Source organism: Papio anubis, chromosome 6, assembly GCF_008728515.1.
Source record: "Papio anubis isolate 15944 chromosome 6, Panubis1.0, whole genome shotgun sequence".
NCBI lineage: Eukaryota > Metazoa > Chordata > Mammalia > Primates > Cercopithecidae > Papio > Papio anubis.
Window position 1 is genome coordinate 38369407 of NC_044981.1, and position 18936 is coordinate 38388342.

Here is an 18936-nt window from a genome sequence, read left to right on the forward strand (position 1 = left end):
TCCTGAGTAGCTAGGATTACAGAGATACAGTCACCATGCTGGGCTAAATTTTGCCATTTTTTTAAATGGCAAAATCCCCAATTACTTTTGCACCAAATGTTTCTAATAGAGATGGGGTTTCACCATGTTGGCCAGGCTGCTCTCGAACTCCTGACAAAGTCACCCACTTGCCTTGGCCTTCCAAAGTTCTGAGATTACAGGAGTGAACCACCATCCCTGGCCACTTTTTTTTTTTTAAAGTGTTGTAAATGTGATTGCCTTCTTTCTTTCTTTCTCAGCTAGATTGGTGTATAGAAAGGCTACACATTTTTATACGTTGATTTTGTTTTAGTCCTGCAAAATTACTGAATTTATCACATCTAAGTTTAGTGATGTCATTAGGATTTTCTAGATATAAGATCATATAAGCAAAGAGGGACAATTTGAATTCCTCTTTTCCAATTTGGATGCCTTTTATCTTTACTTACTGCCCTGGTTAGGACTTTCAGTACTATTGAATTGGAGTGGTAAGAATGCACATCCCTTGTCTCATTCCAATTTTTAGAGGAAAGACTCAACTTTTCTCTGTCTAGTATGTTAGCAGTGGGTTTGTTGTATATAGCTTTTATTATTTATTCTATGCCTAGTTTGAGGTTTTTTATGAAGGGATGTTGAATTTTATCAAGTTCTTTTTCTGTGTTTCTTGAGATGATCATATGGTTTCTGTCACTCTGTTGATGTGACATTTATTTGCATATGTTGAACCATCCTTGCATCCCTGGTATAAAAAATCCCACTTGATTATATCTTTTTGATGTGCTATTGGATTCAGTTTGCTAGTATGTTGTTACAGGTTTTGGCATGGATGTTTGATATGGTTTGGCTGTACCCCCACCCAAATCTCATCTTGAATTCCCACATGTTATGGGAGGGACCTAGTGGGAGGTAACTGAATCATGGGGGCAAGTCTTTCCCCTGCTCTTATTGTGATAGTGAATAAGTGTGACACCACTTTCCACAATGGTTGAACGAATTGACACTCCCACCAGCAGTGTATGAGCAGTCCCAAAAAATAAAAAAAAATTTTAAAAAAGCCATTTTGATGGTGTGAGATGGTAAGATGGTATCTCATTGTAGTTTTGATTTGCATTTCTCTAATGATCAGTGATATGGAGTTTTTCATATGCTTGTTGGCTTCATGTATGTCTTTTGAGAAGTGTTCTTTCCTTTGCCCACTTATTAATGGATTGTTTGCTTTTTGCTTATATGTTTCAGTTCCTTATAGTTTCTGGATATTAGGTTTTGTCAGATGCATACTTTGCAAATATTTCTCGCATTCTGTACGTGGCCTGTTTACTCTGTTGATAGTTTCTTTTGCCATGCAGAGGTTCTTTAGTTTAATTAGGACCCACTTGTCAACTTTTGCTTTTGTTGTAATTGCTTTTGGCATTTGTCATGAAATCTTTGCCCATTCTTATGTCCCAAGTGGTATTTCCTAGGTTCTCAGAGTTTTTATAGTTTTATGTTTCACATTTAGGTCTGTAAGCCATCTCAAGTTGATTTTTACATATGGTATAAGGAAGGAGGTTCAGTTTCAATTTTCTGCATGTGGCCAGCCAGTTATTCCAGCACCATTTATTGAATAGGGAGTCCTTTCACCATTGCTTATTTTTGTCAGTTTTGTCAAAGATCAGATTGTTGTAGGTGTGTGGCCTTATTGGGCTCTATATTCCATTCCATTGATCTACGCGGTCCATTTTATATCAATATCATGCTGTTTGGCTACTGTAGCCCTTGGCATAGTTTGAGTCAGATAGCATGATGCTTTCAGCCTTGTCCTTTTGCTTAGGACTGCCTTTGACTATTCAGGCTCCTTTGTTCCATATGAATTTTAGAATAGTTTTTTCATGTTCCGCCAAGAATGCCACTGGTAGATTGATAATAGTATCACCCTTTAAATTGCTCTGTGCAGTATGGCCATTTCAACAATATGGGATTCTTACTGTCCCTGAGCATAAATGCTCCTTCCCATTTGTGTCTTCTGATTTCTTGAACAGTGCTTCATGGTTCTCATTATAGAGATCTTTCACTTCCTGGCTAGCTATATTCCTAGGGTATTTTATTCTCCCTTGTAGTAGCCATCAAAAAGGATTTCATTCCTGATTTGGCTCTTGCTTGGGTGCTGTTAGGTAACTGAATGCTACTGATTTCTCAAAAGTATTGATGTTGTATTCCAACACTTTAAAGTTGTTTATGTGCTCAAGGAGCTTTTGGGCTGAGACTGTGGGGTTTTCTAGATACAGAATATCATCTGCATATGGGGATAGTTTGATGTCCTCTCTTCCTATTACATTTGGATGCCTTTTATCTTGCCTGATTGCCCTGGCCAGGGCTTCCAATATTTTATATACTTGCAAATGTTGAGATAAATGTCAATATACTTCAGCCTTGTACTATGTATGTATATGCAAAATTTTGTATGTGTTTATTTTGCTCATTATTAAAAGCCTGTGACTTTATGATTATATGGTTTGGAGGACTTAACTCTTATTTGTGGATTTTATATATGTCTTTTCAAATTTTTGCCAAAAGTTCTACTGTTATTGTTTAAGGAGATTAGTCAGGACGTTGAAATATTAAAATGTTTTTAGAAATTGAGAAAAATGTACAAGAGTAAAGTCATAAAAATACTCTTTTTTGAGACAGTCTTGCTCTGTCACTCAGGCTGGAGTACAGTGGTGCTATCTTGGCTCACTGCAACTTCCACCTCCTGCATTTAAGCAATTATTCTGCCTCAGCCTCCCAAGTAGCTGGCATTATAAGCATGCATGGCCACGCCTGGCTAATGAGCCACCATGCCTGGCCTAAAAATACTTTTAAAATCATGCACTGGAGATGCCTGGAATATTAGGGTAACACAAAACTGATTTTCCATCTGACAATGACTTAAACACTGAATATTGGAACTAAACTTAAGAACACTTATTATATTGAATAAAAAAAGAAATATCAATTTAATTAGCTGTTTAGCCACTTCAGTTTTACCTTTTAGGACTCAGCTTCCTCACCTATAAATTGAAAATCTTAAATAAGATTTAAGGCCAGAAGGAAAGAAGGGTCTGTTTTTCAAAAATTCTTTAATGTCTGAGAAAACCCAGGTTCTCAAAGTCAATCATGTAACTGCTTTATCTTTACTAGCTATAGGTCAGGTCACTAGTTCTCAAAGTTGGCTGAACACTGAAATCACCTGGGGAGTCTTAAGCCAAAATCCAGGAGTGAGATCTGGACATTAACCAGAAGGTTTAATTGGCTTTGGGTGTGACCTGAACGTTGGGAGTTGGAGTGCTCCAGGTGATTCAAATGTGTAGCAAAATTTGAGAACCACGAGTCTAGGTCATGTATTAAAATCATCTAGGTTGCTTCTTAAAGGTGTAGCTGCTTTCTTCCTCTCAACCTTCCTCTGCCGTGTTCACACCTTGCTGGCTCCAGCCTCTGTGGCACATTCCAGCCCTCTATCCTGTGACCAACAGAGAAAAAAAAATTACATGTTTTCTTGCCCCATAGATACCTTGAGGTGAACAAAAAAATTAAATTTTAGCCATGAGGGAAATCGTGCATATCCAGGCCAGTCACTGTGGCAACTAGATCAGTGCCAAATTCTGCGAAGTGATCAGTGATGAACATGGCATCAACCCCACCAGCACCTACCATGGGGACAGCAATCTGCAGCTGGACCGCATCTCTGTGCACTACAATGAAGCCACAGGTGTAAAGTATGTTCCTCATGCCATCCTGGTGGATCTAGAACCTGGGACCATGGACTCTGTTTGCTTAGGTCCTTTTGGCCAGATCTTTAGATGAGACAACTTTGTTTCTGGGCAGTCTGGGGCTGGCAACAACTGGGCCAAAGGCCACTACACAGAAGGGGCTTAGCTGGTTGATTCCATCCTGGATGTGGTACTGTAGTGGGAAATCAGAACTGGAGAGATAGAAAGGGTTACAGGAGGATTTATTAAGGTGTACAATGACTCAGAGGACTTGCATCCAGAAAGTCTGAGCCCCGAGCAAAGACAGACAGACCCTTTTAAGTGTCTTGAGTTGAGAAAAATGTGAAGCAGGAAGTGGACTTACAGAAGCAAGAACAAAAGTAGTTAATCATGTGACAGGTCTTCTATCTTAGAAAAGGTAAACATGTTTTGCAGCTCGTGCTTGTCTGCCTTGTGACCTTGCAGCTGCTCAGTAACAAAAACAGGAACTTACAGAACTTACAAAATAAGCAAAGCAGAGATATGGTTAATGTTTCAGAGAGGCAGTTAATATTCTTTAACTTAAACTTTGGTTGGTGAGGGGGTGGGGGCGGGGGGGGGAGGCATGGGGGGGCTGGCTAACAAAAGCCTGTTTCAGCCTAACTTTAAACAGCAATTTTAGGTAATCATAATAATTTTCTTTCATTCCCCTCTTTGGTGCCTTTTATAGATGGATTTTAATAGAAGGCACCACTATCATTTGTTTCTTCCTGGGTTGGCACATATTTTTCCTTGGGTAGAGGCTGATATTTAGTTAAGGCCATTATTTGGGTGGTAGTATGTCTGGCCACAATTGCTTCTACAGTTGACTGTATACTCCTGAATAGAAGAGGCTGAAGACAAGGGAGTACTAAGCATCTGCCAAGGATAAGCATAAACCCTCCTATTAAGGTTTTAAATCCATTGAAAGATGAAAACCATCCTCTGAAAAGGGAGTCTGGAGACCAACCTTTCCAGGTTTGAACTGAAACATGAGCTAATTTCTGCATCCTAGCAGTGATTTCCATGACAGCTTGTCCATTATCATCAATTTCTAGACAGCAATTTGTTAAGTTAAACTTCCCACATACTCCTCCTTCTGAGGCCAGGAGGTAGTTTAGTGCTAACCTATTTTGATAAAGGGCATTTCTCATCTGTGTGGCTTGCACGGCCAGCAAATTCAAGGCCCTTGACGTTTCATTGGTTATAACTTCAAGAACAGCCTGTAACCATATGATACAATTTATCACATAAATGGAGGTATGATACCCCCATGTTTCATCCTCTGCCCAGGTGGCTGGGCCATGGTACTTCATTCTCTCAGGAGACCATTCATTATTTTTTCTGTCTCCTATATCTATACCCTTTATGTTTGTGTCTTTTGATGTTATGCTTTTAAAAAATATATGGCTCCATGGGCATGTAATGTGGCAAAGGCATAGAGTCAGTAAAAATATTGACCACTTTCCTTTGGCTGACAGGACCATTGTTAGAGCCATCAGTTCTGCATTTTGAGCTGAAGTCCTGGTGGGTAGAGACTGTGCCTCTACCATGGAATCCCATGTCAGTACTGTATACCCAGCTCAACAGACCCTGTCTGAGACAAATCTGCTTCCATCCATGAAGTACTCAGCATCTGGGCCACGAAGGAGGTGGTCTAAGTCCCTTCAGCTGGAGAACACCTCATCTACTACGTCCACACAGTAATACTGAGGTAGGGGGTGTTTTGGTCTATGGGCAGAAGAGTAGCTAGGTTTAGTGTATTTACAGTCTCTATAATGATGTGAGGATTTTCACACAAGAGTCCTTGATATCTAGTCATTCTTGGGTTTGATGATAGCTAATGATGTTCTCTGATCCATTAAGGTGGTAACTGTGTGTGCCACTTGAATAATCAATTTTTGTCCTATGGCCAATTGGTTAGCCTCTTGTGACACCAGAGCTGTGGCGGCTAACGCTTTGAAACAAGGAAGCCAGCCTAGTGCCAACAGGTCTAGTTGTTTAGATAAGTATGCCACAGGTCGATGCCACGACCCCATAATTTGAGTTAGGACCCCTATAGCCATTCCTTTCCATTCATGGACATACAGAAAGAAGCCCTTGGTTTGATCTGGCAGTCCCAACCCTGGGGACTGAAACCAGGCCTTTTTGATTTTCTTAAAAGGTTTATTGGTCAGCCTCCCAAAGGAGGGACTCCCTTTTTCCCCTCTTTGTGGCTTCATATAGGGGTTTTGCCATAAGTGAGAAGTTTGGAATCCAAATGCGGCAAAAACCTGCTGCTGTTAAAAACTTATTTGACGCCGGGTGGTTGGGGTGAGAAGTGACCACACAGCCCCACTTTCGTTCACTGTCAAGTTCATGTTTCCCATGACTTATTTCAAAATCTATATATTTGACTCCTTCTGAACAGATCTGTGCCTTTTTCTTAGATACGTTATATTCTGCTTTCCACAAAAGGCACAAAAGGCGGAGGAGCTTCTTAGTGCCCTGTAGGCAGTCCACCCAAGTAGGGGCTGCAAGTAGATTGTCTATGCACTGCAGCAGGATGCATTTGTCATTAGTTGGGTCAAAAGTTCTGAGATGTGATGCCAGCACTTCAAAGATTGGAGGGGAATTCTTGAACCCCTGTGGGAGCCTTGTCCGAGTGTGCTGTGTTTCATCCCAGTGAAATATAAACATAGGCTGGCTTATTGGTGCCAGCTAGAGACAAAAGAATGTATTTTTTAGGTCTAAGCAAATAAGCCAGGTTGTACTACCTGGTGTTTGTCCCATTAAGGTGTATGGGTTGGGCACCACTGGGTGGATTGTCTCCATAACCCAGTTTATAGCACGCAAATTCTGGACTGGCTTGTATTTACCAGACGGCTTCTGAACTGGCAATGAAGGAATGTTCCAAGGTGACCTGCATTTAACTATGATTCCATGCTTGAAACGCTGGTCTATATGCTTTTGAACACCTCAGATGGCTTCTATGAAAATTGGGTATTGGTGAACTCGTACTGGGGAGGCTTCCAGTTTTAGCTCTACTAGGACTAGTGCCTGATGTATAGCCAGCCCTGGTGGGTTGTCCCTTGCCCACACTCCAGGTATTTTAGTAATTCGCCCATATATTTCAAGAGGTTCTGGCAGTCTTGGCTTAAGTGGTACTTCTGCATAGAGTCTCCACTCCTTGGCCTTTGGGAGTGTGAGGGTTAACACCATAGCCTTTGGCTGACTGAAGTTTAAGGATATGATTCCTTGTGGCCCGAAGGAAATTTGTGCCTGTAGCTTTTGGAGTAAGTCTGTTTCTAGCAAGGGGACTGAGCAGTGTGGGAGGTACAGAAAACTTACGCTGACTTCCCATCCTCCAATAACACACCTCCTGGACAGACAGAAAGGCCTCTTTTTCAGAGATTCCAGTTGCCCCAATAATAGTTGTATAATTCTTGGATAGTGGCCCTACAGGTTGGGTCACTACCGAGTATTCAGCTCCTGTATCTACCATAAAGTCCATCCATTGGTCCCTGCCTCTACTAAGACCATAGGCTCCTGGGGCCTGAAGAGATGGAGCCTGGTCTGCCTCAGTCCTCATAGCCTGCAGCCTTTGCTAGGCTTATCAGGTGAGCGTCTGGTTTTAGAACACAATGGCTGGCAGCTGGTGGCTCTAGCCATATTCCCTGGTCACAGCTATTTCCTCTATCTTTCTGTGGACATTCATCCTTCCAGTGTCCTTTTTGCATAGTGCACATTGATTCCTCTCCAGCCTAATCTGGCCTTCAAATCTTGGTCTAGCCTGACCTCTTACATGACCACGACTGCGTCCCCTCATTATGCCAGTCTCTCAACCAGGGCTGCCACCAATAGCTTGACCTTTTTCTTAATCCTCTGCTCAGATTCCTTCTTTTCTTGTTGCTCACAGTTGACATACACCTTGGTAGCCACCTCTATAAGAGCTCAGTAGCATTTATGGCTGTGAAACCTTCCCATTTTTGAAGCTTTTGCTTAATGTCACCTTGTGCCTGGCCAACAAATGAGGTATTCACCATGTGCTGATTTTTAACAGCCTCCAGATCAAATAGAGTATAGAGCCAGTATGCCTCACAGAGCCTCTTGTAGAACTGACTTTGGCTTTCATTAGCCTTTTGTAGGGCCTCTGAAATCTTTCCTATTGTCATGGCCTTCTTCCCACCTGCTTTTATTCCATTTAACAGTGCTTCTCAGTACCCTTGCAGGTGTTGGAGCTCCCCTGCCTCGTTTGGTTCCCAGTTAGGATCTGTCTCGGGGAACAGCTCCCGGGCATAATGCAGGACATCATTTGTGCCACCTGGCACATTGTTCTCTAACCACCAGAGAGCTGCTTGTGTCACTCTCCAGTGCTCTTCTGTATTAAGCAGTGTCAGAAGGAGCTGCTGGCAGTCTGGCCAGGTGGGGTTATGAGTCAGCAAAATGGACCTCATCAAGTCTATGAGAGCCTGGGGCATCTCCAAATGGGAGGAAGTATGTTGTTTCCAATTTAGGTGGTCTGTCATAGAGAAGGGCTGGTAGATGAAAATCCACTGCCCTCCCCCAACCTGGCCTTGCTCATTATAAGTTTGTGCTCAAGTCTCACAGAGGGGCATTTGTAAGACTCGGGTGTGGCTAGACTGGAGGTGGCTTGCTACATCACCTTGTTTTCCCTCCTTAGCTTTCACGGGCAGGGATTCAGGCTCTCCCCTGTGAGGTGATGCTGGAGAGTTGCTTTCCTCTGAGCTCGATTCCTCAAGGGCCATTTGCTCTGTACCCTGTCCTAGCCCTGACAAGGGCAGGTGTATTAGAAAATAACGGGAGGAACCTCTTTCCTCTGGAGGTGCTTGTAGGACTGGCTTTTCCTGGCTCTCCTGTTACTTTTTCTTTTCTTCTGAGGTCCCTGGCATAATTGGCTTTTCTATCACCTGAAGATGATATCACCTGGGCCACTAAGGCTTTACAATAGTTTGCCAAAAAAGGCTATAGCCATTTGGGGCGAGTCTGGACCACATTTAATCAGGAGTCAATGTATGTAAATTGATCTGGATGCCAAGGCTATCCTCGACTCCACTTACCACCCGAAATACATGGCCAACTGCTTCCCTATCTATTGTTCCTTCAGCTGGCCACCTGCATTAAAAGGCCATTCTAATTCACAGAGAGTTCTCAACCACTGGGGGGTCACTTTAACTCCATAATCTCCTCCAAAACCTTTCTTAAAATTCTTTGACATCCACTCCAATGGAGTAGGTTGACAATTTCCTCCCATTCCTCCCTTTATGATGCGTAGTCACTCAGCCCTTTGTGTCAGACTGACCAGACCGGTTCCTATTATGGGAGTTTCAGGCACCACTTAGCTAGGACAGTACATTATTCCTGTTACGACTGCTGCAGTCATAAGGCAGCTCCTTTCAGCCATATGCAGATCTGCCTAGGCCTGCTCAGTCACACACTTGCTTCGGAGCACACAGTCAACACTAAGATCTGTGCCTCCCCACATCATGCCCCGCAATGGTCCCTCCTGGAACTGTCTCTTTCACACACTTTCACACACCTCCTCGCTCCCAGTACCTGTTCCTTAATTGGGGTGGCAAGCCACTGTCACCACCTTCAGTTTTTGTTTCCTTTCCTAAGCCACCTTAGCAAGCCTCTCTCATGTCGTGTGTCAGTGGGGGTGTAAGCTTCATCCGAATCAGTGAGCCATCCTCTCCACTCTCAGCCCCTCTATGTCAAACTAGTAGTTAAACCCTGGGAGGCAATCAGTCTCCCCCCTTCTGTGTTTATGCGAGGGGTCCCGTCTTGGGGCCCCAAACCTTAGTGTGGTTCTGAAGAATGCGCACTGCTCCTGGAATCATCCTGCAGCCCCTTTTCTGGTTCTGTTGCACTATCAGGGAAGGGCACCGGGACATGGGAGAGTTGATCTCTCTGGGCTGAAGTTTTCCCGTTGGTGCCTAGGGTCTTGGGTCTGCCCCAGCCCGGGCTCCAGTCCCACAGGCAAAGGAGACAAAATTTGCCATCTCCAATCCCGGATGAGCCCCCAGAAAATGTACTGGGAAATCAGAACTAGAGAGACCAATAGGGTTACAGGAGGATTAAGGTGTACACTGGCTCAGTGGACTTGCATCCAGGAAGTCTGAGCCCTGAACAGAGAGGGACAGGCCCTTTTAAGTATCTTGAGGCGGGAAAAAGGTGAAGCAGGAATTGGGCTTACAGAGGCCCAAACAAAAACAGTTAATCATGTGACAGGTCTTACATCTTAGAAAACATGTTTGCAGGCCGCGCTTATCTGTCTTGTTACCTGTGCTACGCGGCAAGAAAAACAGGAACTTACAGAACTTACAAAATATGCAGAGCAGAGACATGGTTAATGTTTCACAGTGAAGCAGTTAATATTCTTTCTTAGCCTCAACATTTGGGGGTTGCAGGGAGGGGCGGTGTGGTTACCAAAAGCCTATTTCAGCTTAAACAGCAATTTTAGGTAATCATAATTTTCTTTTCTTTCTCTATTTCACTATGGAAGGAGGCAGAGAACTGTGACTGCCTGCAAGTCTTCTAGGTGACCCACTCGCTGAGTGGGCGCCCAGGCTCTGGAATGGACACTCTCATCAGCAAGATCTGAGAAGAGTACCCTGATTGCATTGTGAACATCTTCAGTGTTGTGCCTTCACCCAAAATGACACCGTGGTTGAACCCTATAATATCACACTCTGTCTAGTTGAGAGAAAATTCACACAGCACATTTTACATTGACAACGAAGCCCTCTATAACATCTGCTCCCGCACTCTGAAGCAGACCACACCAACCTACAGGGATATGATCCCCCTCATCTCAGCCACCATGAACAGTGTCACCACCTGCCTTTGCTTCCCTGTACAGCTGAATGCTGACCTCTGCAAGTTGGCAGTCAACATGGTCCCTTTCCCACATCTCCATTTCTTTATGCCTAGCTCTTCCCCTCTCACCAGCCATGGAAGCCAGTAGTATCAAGCTCTATCAACGCCTGAGTTTACCCAGCAGATCTTCAATGGCAAGAACATGATGACTGCCTGTGAACCCCGCCATGGATGATACTTTCCCATGGCTGCCATCTTCAGTGGTCAGATGTCCATGAAGGAGGTCAATGAGAAAATGCTTAATCTGCAAAAAACAGCAGCAGCTATATTGTGGAATGAGTCTCCAACAACATCAAAAACACAGTACATGACATCCCATCTCGTGGCCTGAAAACTTCTGCTGTTTGTATTGGGAACAACATGGCCATCCAGGAGCTCTTCAAGCACATCTCAGATTAGAGAAAGGGGATCAGGTGGGGACAAGAGACCATCTTTGGTCGCTAAGCTTCCAGAAATGTCCTAATCCCCACCTTTTCTTACCCCTGAAAAGGAATTAACATCCCTGACTATGTAGTGGTATATACTGCCATATCAGCCTTTGAGTCAATCCCCAGAGGAGAGGGGAACCCTCCTCCATCTTTTCTGCAACATCTCATATCTTCTTTCTGCTGTTGCTTCTCCTGCCCCTACACTTGGTTTTATTCTATCCTACGTTTGAGATTTCTATGTGTTAAACTTGCTTTTCTTCATATTGAAAAGATGACATTGCCCCAATAGCCAAAAATAAATGGGATTTCTTTAAAAAAAAATAGGTGCAGCTATCTTCTCAGAGACTCAGATTCAGATTCAATGGGTGTGGAATGGAGTCCCCAAATCCACCTTTTAAACAAGTTCCTCCAGCTCTTGGGGCAGGGGATCTCAGAACCACAATTTGAGAAGCATTGTTTGGATGTCAATCTTTGGGCATTCTTTTAAGTTTGGTTTCACTTAACTTGCAACATAAGGAACAGATTCTCTAGATTAGGATCCAGCATTGGGAAACTGGGAGGGCGAAGTGCATAAGGAGCCAAGAGGACCTTCCTTCCTAGTATTATGGATTGAGATTTGCTTGAGAAATCAGGGCACTTTTAAGACAACAGGCTTAGGAGAAAGAATCCTTCCAAACACATGAAATCCCCTGTAAAAGAGACACTCAGATCTGAACCATTTAGACATGACCACGGGAGACCAGGGTCAGACCAGAGTATTTAGGGCTCTAGCTTCCTGTTTCTTGATAACCCTGGGTTGTTACATTGGAATATAAGTAAGGTGCTCAGGAACGTCTTGCTGTAAAGTCTCCAGTGCAGTGTCCTTGACTCATATCAGGATACTCAGTGGGTTATGTCCTCCTGCTGGTCTGGTCCAATATAATCACCCAGTGCCCTTCTGTGTCATCCAGGGCACTCATTCCATCCAGGCCCTCTAAATAATGGTAGAGAGGGCCAAAGGTCTGTGGTTGCATGTAGCAGACACTGCTGGTACCCTGCCCAGACTCTGTCAGCCCCTTCCATTTCAGGGCATGCTGGCCTGACTCCCGTTCACCAGCACCTGCTTCTAAGCCTGAGGACTTCCTCTATCCACCAACAGTGGATTCACACATACACTAGGAGTCCTCAACTATTGACTGATGGGAGTTGGTGTTGACTCCCTTGCCTCGTGTGTGGCATAACTCTGAGGCTTGTTTCCTACTGTGGCTCCCAGAATCCTTCAACAGGATTAAGCTCCAGGAGCCGCAGTGGTGAGTAAGGTAGCCTTTGTTGGCTGCTTCCTTTGTCTCACTCCCCAACCAGTTTCCTGCGATCACACCCAAAATAAACTACGTGCACTCAGATCTTAGTCTGAGTTCCTTCACAAAAAGATGCTAAAACAAAAGCATTGGGATTGCTAGCTTCTTGTAACTAATCCCCGGTGTTTATAAATCAGCTACTTCTGAATATCTAAATGTGATGCTCTTGGGTAGAAATACACATCTTTCATTACAGAGAAGGTTCTGGTGCTGAGATACCTGAACTAAACATCTTTAATTGTCAATAATACTCAAAGGGGTTCTTGATCTTTAGGCTTTATAAAGAGAATGGTTGCTACAAATTGCAAATAATTTATGATATGGATACTCAATCATTTCTGGGACAAGTAGGCATGGATAAATTTAAAGTGGCTGGTAGGCTATTATATCAAGCTAAGTTTACAAACATTTCAAGCTACAGATGCATGGCATGAACTTTGTATCATCAATTGCTGCATCCCTTACTGGACTCTTTTCTCCTTTCTGGTCTACATTATTTGTTGACCTTCCTCTGGGCCCATGCTGTTCCATACCCTATAGAGGCCTGTATTAGATCCTCTCTATTGCAGTAAAGAAAACAGGCATAAAGTAAACTTGGCATATCCAAGTGATTACACACACAAATATATATTGAACACTCAGCTGCTTTTATGATTCTAGTCATATATAATGTGGTAACCACACACCTCTGATTTGGAGCACAACCATTTCCCTTTGATCCACTTTGTGAAAAGAATGGCAGCCCCCAGTCATGTAGCTCTTCTTTTCGGATAAAAAGACAGCTTCCCAGCTACCATTTAGAAATCTTACCTGTTGTGCGGGACATTAGTGAACATTTGCTAGTTGAATAAATGTTCAACCTCTGGGAGGTTCAGTCAGAAGCCGATATGACTCTGGTATCACATAACATATGTGGACAACCCACAGGTGGGGTCTTTGGAGATATTCATTGTATTTCCTGTCTTATGTCACAACTAATTGAAAGGGACACCAGGGACATCTCAGTCGAGATCAAGCTATAAACTTTATTGTTGAGGGTGGTGGCCTGAAAAATGTGACTTGGGTCTAAACCATGATCAAATTCCCAAACATCCTCCCTCCCCTCCTACAACCCTGCAAGTCTAACATTACACCCTTAGAGGGGAGATCTGGCCTACAGAGCAGAAGCACATGCCCAGGATCACTGGGTGAGATATACAGCCAGAGCATATGAGGGACCCTGGCTCAGCTGATTAGTTCTACCCATGGTCAAGGCCATCATAGGATGTGGATGCTGGTTGTAAAGAAGAGAGTGAGGGAAAGCCATTCTGCCTAAGAGCACTGACATGTGTACCTATCCACCAGAGAAGCATGGCCTGTGAATGTCAGATTCTAACCTACTGCATTAACCATTACTCTCCTAAGGAGGAGTGAGGGTGCTAAAGGGTGGTAGATATTCCTGAGCTCTCTTATTCCCACATGGAGGGGGAAAAGAGGGCCCTTCTGTGGACCATGTCTGTAGTTCTTCTGTGGTCATCACCCCTTGGAAACAAGTCCTCTAGTTGGATGGACTTACTGAGTCTCATTCAAATCTTCCCAATTCTTTGCTATGCCATCTCCCTGTTCAGCCCACCATAATGCTGGAATTACCACTAGAGATTTGTCTTAGTCAGCTTGAGCTGGCATAACAACATACTATAGGCTGGGTAGCTTAAACGATGGACATTTATGTCTCATTTCTGGAGGCTGGGAAGTCCAAAGTCAGGGTGCTAGCAGATTCTCTTCCTGGTGAGGGTCCTATTCGTAACTTACAAAGTTGCTTTTTCCTCATATGGGTGGAAGAGACTAGTCTCTGTTGTTCTAAGGATAATAATCTCATCACGGGTTCCACCGTCATGACCTCATCTAAATCCAGTTACCTACAAATACCATCACATTGGGGATTAGGGCTTCAACATAAATTGGGGAGTGGAGGATGCAAACATGCAGTCCATAATAAACCTCCTGTGCACGTTTTCTCCTCTACATCCTTCTATGTCCAGGAGGCTGACCTTTACAGATTGCATCACCTGGGCTACTGTGCCATCAGTCTCCTGTTGGGTTAGGCCAGTGGGAGGCAAGGGCAGGAAATCAGAGGTTAGAAGGACGTGGCAGTTGGGGTATCCCTCCCTCTTCCTTCCGTGAATGGTTTTGACAGTGTCATTCCTCAAGAGCCACAGCTTGTTCGGTGGCCACATTCCTGTCTCCAGGTCCCACCAAGCCCTGGTACACAGCTGTGCTACCTTGACCCTCTGGTCTTGGTGTGGTAAAGGCTCTGTTCTTGCCACTTCCTGGGTGCTACTGTCCCCTTTGTGGTTGGCTTGATCTGCCTACACTTAGAGAAGTAGCTCTTCCCTAAATTTCTTCAATCGAACCCCATAAGTATGCTGTTTCCTGTGGGAACCCTCATCCACCCTCTAAGTATCTCCTTCACACAGCAGCACAGAGTCACTTTTCTGAAATGCAAATCTGACATCACACCTCTGATCCACACACAGTGTGACTAACTGCCCTCTGGTTAAAATCCAACTCATGCCAGGCCCTGCATAATCTGTTTATTCTCAGATTTCCTCTGGTCATTCTCCCTTTTGTTCTTTTCTGTCCAGCCAGACTAAACTTTAGAGTTGACCAAAACCTCCTCGAGGTTGTTGCTGCAACCTCAAGCTGCATACTGCTTTCTGCCTGAGATATCCCTCTTTTTGTCTTCCACCCTTAATCCCCCCATCATGCCAACCTTTTACCTGGATAGATCTTATTTGTACCTTAGGCCTCAGCTGTGGTGGTGGTGGGGTCACCTCTCCTCCCATTAGCAGTCTGGATTAGTGACCTTCCTTTACTTCCCATAACACCCATTTTGTTTGCCTGCACATCTCAACAAACAGATTTCCCGGCCTTGAGAATACTCGTGTACCATTCCCATCCCCAGTCTTTGGAGCAATGCCTGGCAGAATAGGAACAAAGGAGTAGGATGGTCATCAAGTAATTACTACATCATGAATTTTCCTGTTTCATGCAGAAATTACCTCCTGCTCAGCCTTTAACTAAGAATTTATATCACTAAGAACCTTATAGAAGAAATATGATACATGAATGTTCAGGCAGATTTGGATCCTATCAAAAAGAGATCCTTTCGGTCACAAGTCACCCTTCTCTCAAAACTTAATGCTGGTAAAGGGTGCACACTTGTATTCTAACTGAACCTTGGGTGACTGAGAACCCATCCACATATATGCTCCTCTTTCTGCAAAGATAGCGACAATAGGACCAGTTCTGTCATTATGTGTAACAATCTCAGGTACACAGATTTAGAATATGAATTAGCTATGATTCTAGTTCATCAAGCATTCAATCGTGAATAAACTGCCATTTAGCTATTTTTAATTATATCATACTTATAAAATGCTTCTGCTACTCCTCAAAAATCGAGATCTTGATAACAGCTTACACATAACAATGCAGTTTTCATCCTATGCCCTTGACTCTTCCTACCTCAGGTAACTACCATTCTGAAACTTGTGGTTATCATTTTTCTGCTTTTTTATATAATTTTATGATGCCTATATGTATTCTTAGAGAGTATTTGAATTTTAGTTTTCTAAAAAGTGCATCTTGTTATATGTATGAAAATATATATTATATTTATAAATTAACTTTTGGATTTACTTTCACTTTATATTGCTAACGCTCATATGTATTGTTACGTGTCACTGTAGTTATTTTACTCTGACGACTGAATAACCTACTGAGTAAATATACTGCAGTTTAGTCATCCTCCTTCAGGGGACAGGTATTTGGGTTGTTTCCAAAGCCATTGTGAACACTGGTGCTATAAAACAGCCTTGTCCATGTCTTCTATTGTGTATGCATCAGTCAGAATAGGTCATGGTATTCTGTAGTAAAAAGCAACCCTCAAAATCTCAGCAGCTTAAATCTACAAAGACTTATTTCTCACTTTTGCTCTATGTCCTTTGTATTCAACAGGAAAGAATGTATTATACGGAATCAAGGACCTAGGCTGACAGAACAGTCACTGTCTGAAAGGGTGACAGTAGCTGCCAGAGGGAAAGTTCTGAAGAATCTGGAGTCAACATTTCAGTGCCCTGGCATGGAAGAAACGTGTCACTTCTACTCCCAACTCATTGGTCACAACTAGACCTGTGGCTCCACCTAAGCAAAAGGGGCTAGGTTGTACATTTGACGAGAAGAGAGGAGATCAGATATATTTGGAAAAGAATTTGGTGGCATGTCCTCAAACTGAATATTAAAACACTTTATAATCTAACAGTTCTTTCTCCTGTATATATATGTGTGTGTGTATATATATATATGAAGTATTTCATCAGTTATGGTATTAATGTTATCTTCTCAAGTTATTGTTCATAAGATGTAAGAAATCTTACAGAATCACAGCTTTCCCAACTCTTGGCATCGTCAGACTTCAGTTATTGCCAGTTGAATGGATATCAAAATGGAAGTCAAGATCACAATGAGATGGCATTTTATCACCAATAAAAATCTCATATTTTATTGGTTTTGTTTTACCTTCATTAAAATGCCCATTTATGTCTTTTGCACATTTGCTGCTTATTTGTAGGACTTCTTTGCATATTCTGAAAACTTTTTTTAGTATGTATTGCAAAAATATCAATTCATAATTTCTCTTAGCTTTTGATAGTTCATAAAGTGACTTTTAATGAAGTTTATTAATTTTCCTTCATAGTCAATATTTATGTGTCTTAGATTTTTCTTAACTCTCAGGCTCAAAAAATAAAGCTTCTTAAACCATCAGTAGAAAACAGGTGAATTATTAATTCATGTGACATTATTAGGTGTCGTGTGAGGTAGGCATTAAATTGTTTCTCGTAAGGTTAAAATAATCCAGCTATATGAAAAATTCCCTCACCCATGACATCTCACTTTCAGAGTCTGTTTCTGGGACTCCCTATTCTTTTGCATTGGTCAATTTTTCCACCCCTGTCAAGATCGACCAGTGTAATATAGCATGATGGTTATTTCTTTGATACAGAAATGTACCCTTCCTATTCTTTTATTGGACAATATACTTGGAATATTTACTATTCTATATGAAGTTTGTGACAGTATTGAGTTCTATAAAAATTTAAACATTAAGCCTTTAATAAACATGCTGTAATTCTCCATTTTTGATATTTCAGAGTTAGGGTTTTTTTTTCCCCTTATAGAAGTCTTACATTTTTTTGTTGGATTTATTTTTACTTCCCTGATATTCTGTACTTGTGTTCTAAACAGAATCTTGATTACACTTTTAAATTATTTGCTTCTAGCATATGGATATACAACCAAATGTGAATATACTATTTGAATGCCATTCTTATATCCATCTTAATGTGCATTTTTCTCTTATAACTTGTCTGTAGATTGAGTTTCTTATGAGTTAATTTCTCCTTTCCAATCCTTATGCCTATATTTTTGTTTTTTTATACTGACTAGGATCTTCAATACAACATTGAATTACAGTAAAAATTCTCTTGATTTGAAAAAGAATGCTTTTAATGTTGTCTTATGTAAGAATTTTTATCACAAATAGTTGTAGAGTATTATTACATTCTTTATCTTATACATTTTGAGATGATAGTTGTCAAGAAACGAAAAGTTTGAGATTTTACTCTACTAAGTAAGTTAGCCTGACATAGTTTTATAGAGGTTGGCAGAAGACATGAGACTAACCACGGGTACGAGATAAAAGGACTATTGTGGCACAGCAGGCAACATGTTCATGTTCACACCACTTCCCTTTGCCCCTCATGCCCCATGAGAGCAATAAAGGGAAGGCTAGGTGGCTACTGCACATGTAGTGGATTGTATCACAGCCGAGGAATCCTGAATCTTTTAAAATGGGCTAAGAAATAGACCTGTCTAACATTTGTCCTGAAGTGAGACATATTTATTATATCAAACTGTAAAATCTGCCATCTCTGGCCTTTGAAGGAGACACTATCTTTGAGAATATTTTTCTATACGGTGATCCTTGAAAAGTTAGTTTGGAAAAAATACTGTGGAGCTTCTGCTCACAAGATATACGAAACAAGAGATCTATGGAGAACTCTCAATATTTGGTTTTTCTATTAATCCGTGGATGTGGCAGATTATGTTTACGAGCTTTCTGATAGTAAAAGATATCTTTGTATATCCGCAAGCACTTTTATATACTCTTGGATTTAATTTACTAACGTTACAATTTTTGCATCTATGTTTATAAGGGTAATATGCCTACAATTTTGTTTTTGCGTAATGTTTTTCACTAGATTTGGCATCAGGACTGGTAAATACTGCCTCTTTCCTATTGCATTATAAGATAGAATATGTTCCTTGACAATTTGAGAGAATTTGTCAGTAAAACCACACAGGTTTTTATTAGAGAGATTTTTTCAACTCCTTTTAATGGAAATAAGAGCTTTTAAATTTTTGTATCAGTTCTAAGTTGTCTTTTCCTAGGAATTAACCCTTTTTGTCTAAATTTTCAGAGTTGTC

General features: G+C 42.0%; 1 pseudogene; it reads left to right on the forward strand.

Moving 5' to 3' along the window:
- Positions 1-2964: 2964 nt before the first annotated feature.
- On the forward strand, positions 2965-16604 carry LOC116275274 (annotated as a pseudogene).
- The last annotated feature ends 2332 nt before the right edge of the window (positions 16605-18936 follow it).